Here is a 9,024-nt window from a genome sequence, read left to right on the forward strand (position 1 = left end):
CTTTCCTGGGAAATCTCCAGAGCAGGGACTGCAGCCTGAGCTTGGTAGCAGGGGTATTTCACATCCTTCAGTGTGACACCTGCTGGCAATGAAGGTGAGACAAGTCCCTTGGGGAATAGGTGCTGGGAAACACTTGCAACTGATGCCAAAATCTAAAACCAAATAAAAGCAAAACAAAAGGCATGGGGAAACCCATCCTAGAGTGAAAGAAGTGACATTTGCCCTGTGATCTGTAGAGTTGTACTTCTCTAACGACACAGCTGATGCTCGTTGCTACATCAGCTTTACTTTGCAGTTTCAGCATGATGCAGCACTTCCATTTTAGTATCAAAATAACTGGGGAGCCATGCAGGTTTAGTGTTTTAAAGCTTGCAGTTATGGGTTAATTCTGGAGAAGGTTTGTAATGGATCAGCCTGTTCTACTCAGAAATATCCAGTCTTATGGAGTGGTTACTTTCCAGCAGGATAATACTAATCTGAAACCTGAACAGTAATTATCATAACCATAATAAGTCATTCTCTACAAAATATGTGTTGTCATATGAACATCACAAGAGTCAAGAGCAAGTCCTTATATGATCTCGACATGTGGCTTGGCCTGTTTATGCAAGCTGCCCTGCTTGTAAATCCTTGGCTTACAGAGATGTTTTGAGGCTTTAATTTCTAAGAGCTTATTTGTGTGTCGAGATAAGCCCTGACACAGCATTCTGCAGGTTTTCTTAATTTTTTTAAGACACACTTACCCCAATAGAACAAGCTGTTGTGACACATCAGAACCAACTAAGACATTTTTTAAAATGACTGTTTTTCAGGAATGTGTTTATTAGGATTTTGTAGAAGCAATTCTCTTGTTAAAGTATTGGTGTGACCATTGCTTTATGGTCATTTAATTGATGTGTGATTGCACAAAGAATCTGCTGTTTACTGCATCCTGATCTTTGTGTCAGATTAAAATTTTGCAGAATCCTAGTGTTTTGGGAAGAAACAAATCAGTGAAACCAAAACAAGTTCCAAAAAAAAGGTTGATTTTTTTTTTTTTTTTTTTTTTTTTTTTTTTTTTTTTTCTGGGGGGAATTTTTTGTCCTGTGACCACCTCAGAACTTAGAGCACGGAAGGGTATATTTGGTAATATATTTTGAGGGCAATGTGGGATTAAAAGGTTGATCTGAATAAACAAATTGCTGTGTGTCACTGCCTGGCATTATTCATCACAAACTTACAGAGTCTAATGCGAAACTGGGTGAATGGGTCCTCCACACTTGTGAGGGAAAATGTTCAGGTCTGCTGGATTCTACAGAGCAGCTGAGCTTTACATCCTGCTATTGCTGAAATGGAGACAAGATGACCCCTGGTTTTGTGATTTAGTTTTCATGGCAGCTTTATCCTTAACTTGGCCAGTCCTTGTTTATCCTCATGCATGTGTTCTCCTTGTGGTTCCAGCCACAGCTGCATCTTGAGCATCTAACTTTTCCCTGTGCCATCCATGTTTCTTGTGGGAGAGGTCCAGGGCTCATCCCTGGGGAGAGCTTTCCAGGGGCTTCAGCATTGCTGGGCATGGGATCTAATTTGTATTTAAAGCAACAGCTCAGCAATTTTCTCTGTGGACTGGAACCATAAAGTCCTTTCTTTTACTGTCCTGTAAGCTGTCCCTGTCCTTGAGCATGTTCCTATGTGTCCCTTTGGAGCATGCCAAGCAATGGAGACAGTGCAGAAGTGGGATAGAAAGTGGGTAGATGTTTTTCTTCCCTTTTTGGCTGCTCTGTTCTGCATGCATACATTGCACATAGCTGGGAGTTTTTCATCACTTAAAATGAGGTAGGTGGGTGAGAAGGCCATAGATTTTTACTCTCTTTGTAGGTGTTTGCATATATATGCACTTACCTCTTTCTTGCACATTTAAAAACAAGCTCAGCAAACTATATCTGTATCCTTTCTTGGAAATACAGGTTGAAATCCCTACACCCCAGAAAATTTAGTGGTAAAATTCCTATCAGTGGAGGCACTGTCTCTGATAGTTAAAGCCTTTATCTCCTTATTCTTAAACTGGAGACTTGTGAAAAACATTTTACTGGCTGCGGTAGTAAAGGAACAAATGGAAACTTGCCATGAAAATTTAGAAGTGTGTTTGTTACAAGGGATGTCTGTAGCCCACATGTGGACAGAAGAACAGCATGTTCCTCCTCCTTGCCCAAGATAAAGTGATACGCACAGTTGCATATGGAAGTATCAAATGTTCTTTGAGGTATTATTCTCTTTTCTTACATCACTGAACTGATGTGCTTCTGCTCTCGGGGGGCTGGATGCGTTCCACTGTGACACAAAGTGGGAAGCTTTGCCTGACTTCTCAGCATGAGTACAAATGCACAGTATGTGCTTTAAAAACATGTTATTTTGTGTGACATCAGCCTGCTGCTCCCTTTCTTCCTGGAGACAGCAGTAACAATAATATGCGTGAAGTGTTCGGATTTGCGCCGGGTGGAAACTGCAGCCTCCCGAGTGCTGATGAGCGTTTGCTGGGTTACATTTACGAGCAGTGCCCTCTGTGGGCGACTGGGCCAAGGTAAACACTCCAGTCGAGACTGAAGTGCGCCGAGTGAGGGGCACTGCAAATGCCTAGGGTTTTGCTAACTGCAGGACAGCAGGTGGTATTCATGATAACGAATATGTTTTGCTTTGGAGCAGAAGGCCAAGAGAAATTTAAGACCTAGGTAGATTGGAAAAAACTAGTATTACAGGAGGAAATGCTGCTTGTTGGCAGAAATGAGGGTGTTTGTGTGCCTTAAGAACTTGGGGTACATTTTCGTTCACCTAACTCAAATATGGCCTGTGGAAGAGAACCACAGGATGGGGGAAATCAGTCCTGAGAAGTGCCCCGAGACTGCCCTCAGGACCCAATTTATTGTCCATCCGTAGAGCATCTCTGGAAGTGAGATACCAGGCTTGCCTGGAGGCTTTTCTACTACAGCATCGTTCCCTGAACATGTGCAGCGCAGCTTGCTTGTGAAGCCCTGGCATGAATGGCAGGCCACCAACCCAGGAGCATGCCATGCTCACAGTTGGTTTTCCCAATCCCTCTCTCATATGCGTCACTGATAAATACAGTGCCAAGTGGTATTGGGAAAAGAGTCTGTAGTGCACTGAGGCTGAACCAGTCATGGTGGGACAGGGTGAAGGGAAATACTACAAAGGCCTGGACATACTAAGCTATTCTTGCCTTGTCCAGGGATGGAAACTGGTACCCCTCTTCATCAGAAGCATCTTCAGGTGGTGATGTCACTGCTCTGAGACACACGGATTTCTCTTTTTTCATATTTGCTCTTGCTTCAATGACTTCTGTATTAGAGCTCTTTAGTTTTTCTGCTTTAATTGTTTTATTTGTGTTCGAGAAACTTGGTGTTATGTGGATCTTTTGTATCTGATCAGGGAGATACACACACTAAAGGCAACATCAGAATATGTGGGTATAGGAATAGATAATGTGAACACATTTAATTGATATACCTGTCTGTGACTCTGATGTGGTTTGTTTTTTTTCCCCAAGTACTCTTTAATGATTCAGTGCAGTGTGCAGCAGATGGGGCAGGTTTCCCCTGAAGGCGTCTCAGGAAGCAGCTTGGACAAAAAATGGGAACCCCTCTGACACCTCCGGGCTAGCTTGGTCCACAGCTTCTCCAGGGCAGCCAGGTGAGGGGCTGCACAGAGGGCTTCAGTATAGCTTGGGGTGCTGTGTGATTCCTCCTTCTTTTATCCACCCTGTGAACATATGTGCAATGCACGGCATCTGTGCACATGCATAAGAGATGTGGAGAGAGAGACAGGAGCGAGCAACTTGTGCCCTTGATGTACAAACCTGACTGCAGGGCCCCTCTGGTACATGAAATAAGAGACAACCCTCACACAGATTGTGAGCAGAAAGACAGATCACTTTGGGCAGCAGACATAATTGTGTAGGTGGGTACTGCAGGTACAGAGAGATTGTTACAAGGGACCATGAGCAGGCAGCTGCTGCCACGAGAAGGAGCAAAAGGGATTTCTAAAGTGCCAGCCTACAGCTTCACATGTCTGCTGCCAGAGACAATGGCAAGGTTTGCCTGCTGCTTTTGGAGGAGTCCACACTGGACCCAGCACCCCTGGGGCTCAGTGCAGCCCTTGTAGGAATGATGTCTGCCATGGTGTAACTGCAGGACCTCTGCCGTACCAAGCAAAGGGGACTGCAGCCTTGGTCTCTAAGGTACTATGTGTGTGCCTGATTGCCATTCGTGGGCATTTCAAATCCTGGGCTGGATGCTTCTGTGCTTCTCCCCTGCCCCAGTGAAATCAAGAGATGCTCTTAAAATATGAAATGTCATCAAGAATGTTTGGTGCCCTCATATTTGCCCTCTGACCTCAGTGCCTTTGAAGCCTGCACATTCAAGCCATTCCCAGCTGCAAAGGCCAGAATGCTTTTTGAAAACTACAGCTGTCAATAAAACTGTTTCCATGCTGCGCCCAGTCCCTCAGTGGGTTTTGTAAATGCTGTAAAGTCACTATGGACAAGGGAGCCAGGATGAGCACGGAAGCTCTCCTCTGTCCTCTCTTCTCCCTCCTTCCTGCCCAGGGTTTCTGCTGGCAGGAGGGACAGTGGTAGAAACTGCCCGGAGGATGGGAAGCAGCGATATTAGTGGCTTTCAGAGAGCTGGCTTCTGCGGAGAGGTTTTGTTTGCAGCCAGCCGCGTGGTCCCAGCGGCGTGCTATTGGCCTGCCTCAATTAGACTTCTTGACTGATGGCCAGTTTAATGAGCCTATGTACAGAGGGTCATTCAACATGGCAATTATACCTATAAATCTATTTGCAGCAGGGCTCGAGTAACCTTTTGCACACAGTTCTTCATAAAATGACTGTCTGATTAATTAACATTAATTTATCCACTGTATGTAACCAGATGCAGTCTGTATGAAAGCCTACGCTCTGATGTGCAGGCGCTGTGTGAACTGGGAGGATTTAGGGATGGGAATGGCTCTGATGTTGTTTAAAGCCTCTCTTTTAGACTTCTCCCCCCCGCTCCCCCTTCTTCCTCTCTCTCTCTCTCTCTGGTCCCAGTTGATTAACATTCCAGGGCAGCATCATATAACAGGGGGCAAAATTCAATTAATTGAATATGAAATATTTATAACCCTACTCTATGTGTCTATCAGAGAAGGGTCCTTAATAGATCTTCTCATTAGCATGGACTGGTGACTCACTTCTCTGCTTTCACAGTCATTTGGAATTAAAATCCAATTAATCTAATGTCCCTGTGAATATTATTAAACTATTTGAAAAACTGCATAGAAGAGATATGAGGCAGGGGGTGAGGGGCTAAGAGAAGAAGAGGGAATATGTCTTGAGCGAATGAAGATTCATTTCTTCTCTGTTAAACATGTAGTCTGGAAAGACTAATTCCCTGTTTTCTGGAAAGTGGACAGCTAATTCTTAATATCAGAAGCCTGAGAATGGAAAAATAACTTGCTTTCTACAAGCAGAATTGTGTTGTCTTTGAACAGGCAAAGAAATTAGTGTCCTTTCTTCCTCCCACCTTTCAGGTTACTCCTAATTCTTGGGTATTAACATTAGCCTGAAGCAGCTGACAGATTTACACACGGAATTTAGGCACCATGAGATAATTTTGGGTCTCATTCCCAGCTCTTCAGCAGCATCCAGCTGCCTTAGGTGGCTGGGTGGCTCTGTGGCCAGAGACCCCCACTGTCTGTCTGTCCTGGGGACCAGGAGGGCATCGCATATCCCTCCTTGCAGGGAATTTCCCTTCCCTTAGGAAAGGAAGCATGAGGAGAGATGGGGTGAGCCCATACCTTCCCAAAGTGAAAACAGTCAGGGTACATAGATCCCTGGGCTGGAGAGCATTCCCAGACTGCCTCCTAGGGACACAGCCTGAAGGAATATTTAATTGTTAAGTATCTCTGTCTCTTCAGTGGATAGGGCACTGACCTGAAACTCAGAGAGGAGGGATCTTAACCGTGAATTTCACATACAAACTCTGAGCAGGAGGCAAGTTTCTGAATTTAATATTCCCCTAATGGGAATGACTTGAAGGACAAAATCCTTTAATGACTCAAAGGAATTCAGATACTGCTGCAAGAGCATGTAAATCAGGAGAGAAATATTTTTGAGCTGGAAGAATATTCTGGATAACTAACTACAAAATGTTCCTTGCCTAATTTAAAAACAATAAATTAGAAGATCTATCCCCAAAGTTTGCTCTGATTTTTTTTTATGCTTTATGGTTTAGGTAGAAGTAGCCTATTCCTTTGAACACTTGCCCCTTTCTTTTCTTATGTTCTCTGTTAGAAGCTTAGTCCAAATATTATCACAGAACATACGTACATATTAAGATGCAACTATTATACATCCCAATGTATTTATGAAGCCTTACAAAGCCGGACTTTAGAGACTGAATGTATTACCCCTGCCAGAGGTACGACCTGTAGGAGACACTTGGCTGCATAGTAATTCTGCTGTACAGACTGCAAACTAGAAGCAAGGAATACTTGTGTGTATCGGGCAGAGGTCAGACCTTTCCTGATCCTTTCCTCGTTCAGGCTGAGTCACTCCTTTCCTTCAACACATCTGGAGTTTTTGTCACTTTTTTATTGACTGGTTCTAATTTATTTATTGTATCTGGTAAAACTGGAGGCTGCGCCTGTGTGGTACAGTGAGGTACAACACGCAAATTTCAGCTGCTCAGGATTTGATGCAGCAAATAAATAACAGGTGAATATACGTATTTTTAATTTATCGAGGGAAACCTATGCCTTATGTGACCCTGTCCCCATTACTGCAACCCTAAAGGCCACCTAGATCTTTTTAAATTTGCTTAATTCAAAGGTCGTGAAAATCTCATTGGTGGTTTGGTTTGGTGCTTGTCTGCATTGAAGTGAGCTGAAGTCAGACCTGGCAGAAACATATTCGCATTCATGATAAATATGAGTGAGAAGCCTTTTAATGCAAACCATGGCTTTTCAGGAAGCAGAACTCAAGAACTCAGATCTTAACCCTCTTCACTCTGGAGAAACCACAGTACCTGGAATGTGGTCGCACCGCACAGGACAAACCTGGAACACCCTGAGGGTGCACTGTTGGTCTGCTGGAAGCTGGTGCCACACCAAAAAGCAGCTATTTGGGCTTGGCAACTTTCTGTACCTGTTTTGTCTGTCTGTCAATTTATATCTATTTATTTCTTGCTGTTACCTGTTATGATGGATCGAGGGAGGTGGCTGAATCTGAACTAGAGGCTTAAAATTTTATTATCTAAGGCTCTAACTGGGTTTGCTTTTGATTTTAGAAGAGATTGATTGTGGCAGAATTCTCGATACCAATCAAATTAAGATAAGAAAGAAGTTTTTCTTCAGCTCAGTGCTTTTTCTGCAGCTGCTCACTGGATGCTGTTCCCTGGTTATTCTTACTCCCTCTTCCATCCCAGCCAGAGGTAAATGTGGCAGCCCTTCTGAGTGGCTTCCCTCTCCCTTTGTCTGTTGTTTATGGTCTATGTCCTAGCATCAGCTCCAAGCCCCAGTGGTCAGGGACAAATAGTCTTGATTACCCCTTTTCCTGAGATCTTTGCAGCAGGAAAAGAGAAAGAGGCAGTATAAAGTGTACTTGTTCTGTAGCGTGAAGATTGCACTCCTGCTTTGCACTGGTATAAAATGACTGCTGCTGATGAAGGGCAGTGGAAAATCAAATCTCTTGGTCTTTTTTCCAATCTTCAGTAGTCCTCTGCACACTTCAGGCACTGTATTAATCATTATAATTTCTTCCACATTGCCACTTTGTCTGTGAACTTCCTTTGAGCAGTGTTTTCTGTTTTGTGCTCTCTTCCAGCAGGCTCCAGCTTTTCTGGAAGTGGCTGCCTGAGCTCTTTCCCAGGGCGAGGGTATGCCAGCCAGTGCTTCAATCCACTTTTGTTTTCATTATGCCAGCTTCCTGCAAAGTTTTCAAATTAATTTTAATGCCTCCCTCAATTTTAAGGCCTATAAAAAGACATTGGTTCTGCCTAACTTGGTGAACTGGGACCCATTCAGGAATCTGGAGGATGCTTTTGCCTTGGTGTCGGGGGTAACTGTTTCCCCTGCCTGCATTCAGCATGCTCCTGGCACTATCAGTTTGAAAACATCCGGAGCCTACCCTGGCATCCTCCAAGGGTCAGAGGATGAGCTACACTTCAGATGTCATACCTCTGCCCTATGCTGCTCTGGGTCAGACTTTCATGAGCCTTGTGCCTGTGTCCCTATGCTTGGCCAGCTACTCAGACCTGCGGCTGTCCCTCAAAAGCCCATCTGAAGCTGGGGTAGAGCACTGAGGTGACATGGGTTTCCTAGGCAAGGCCAAAAGAATATGTTTAAATAAAGGGTTTGATCTGTGTCTGGACTGCAAGTCTAAAGGGCGCAGATTGTGAGGACTTACGCTAGCTTCAAACCAGCAGTGACAGGGACCTTGACATGGGCTCATAGTTGGTAGAGGTGAGGGGAGTGAGGACACCCCTGTACCTGTGAAAGCTGTCTGTGTTGCATGCTAAGTCAGGGAGCTATGACTTGTGGATTCTTGAAGGTCTGTGGACAGCTGCCAAGAATTTTGAGAGGAAAAGGCAAACCTGATGTTAGCCTTCCACTGACAGTGGAAATATGCTTAGTGGCCTAGAGACTGAAAAAAAATCTCACCATAGCAGGGAAAGGGCAAGATATTGATGAACGGGTCCCACAGGCTACTTTGTATGTCTAATTCTCCCTTGTTCAGGCCGGTGAGGGACCCTGGCACTGAAGTTGGCAAAGTGGCGCTGCCAGAACATGGGTTTTGGGTGGAAGAGACCAGAAGAGAGCCTCTCGCTTTTCATCATCTCCCAAGTACCTTTCACGGTTCAGGTGTTTTAAATAAGGGAAGAAACTTCTATAAACTTTCTATTTAGAAAAAAGAAGAGCAAAAGCTTCCAGTTTTCCTGTTGGCTAATGCCTTGTGGTCTCAACTCTGACATTACCTGATGCACAGGGAGCCTT

Source organism: Pezoporus wallicus, unplaced genomic scaffold, assembly GCF_028554395.1.
Source record: "Pezoporus wallicus isolate ANWC-B61680 ecotype Strahan unplaced genomic scaffold, APGP_CSIRO_Pwel_v1 contig_5485, whole genome shotgun sequence".
In the NCBI taxonomy this organism is placed as follows: domain Eukaryota; kingdom Metazoa; phylum Chordata; class Aves; order Psittaciformes; family Psittacidae; genus Pezoporus; species Pezoporus wallicus.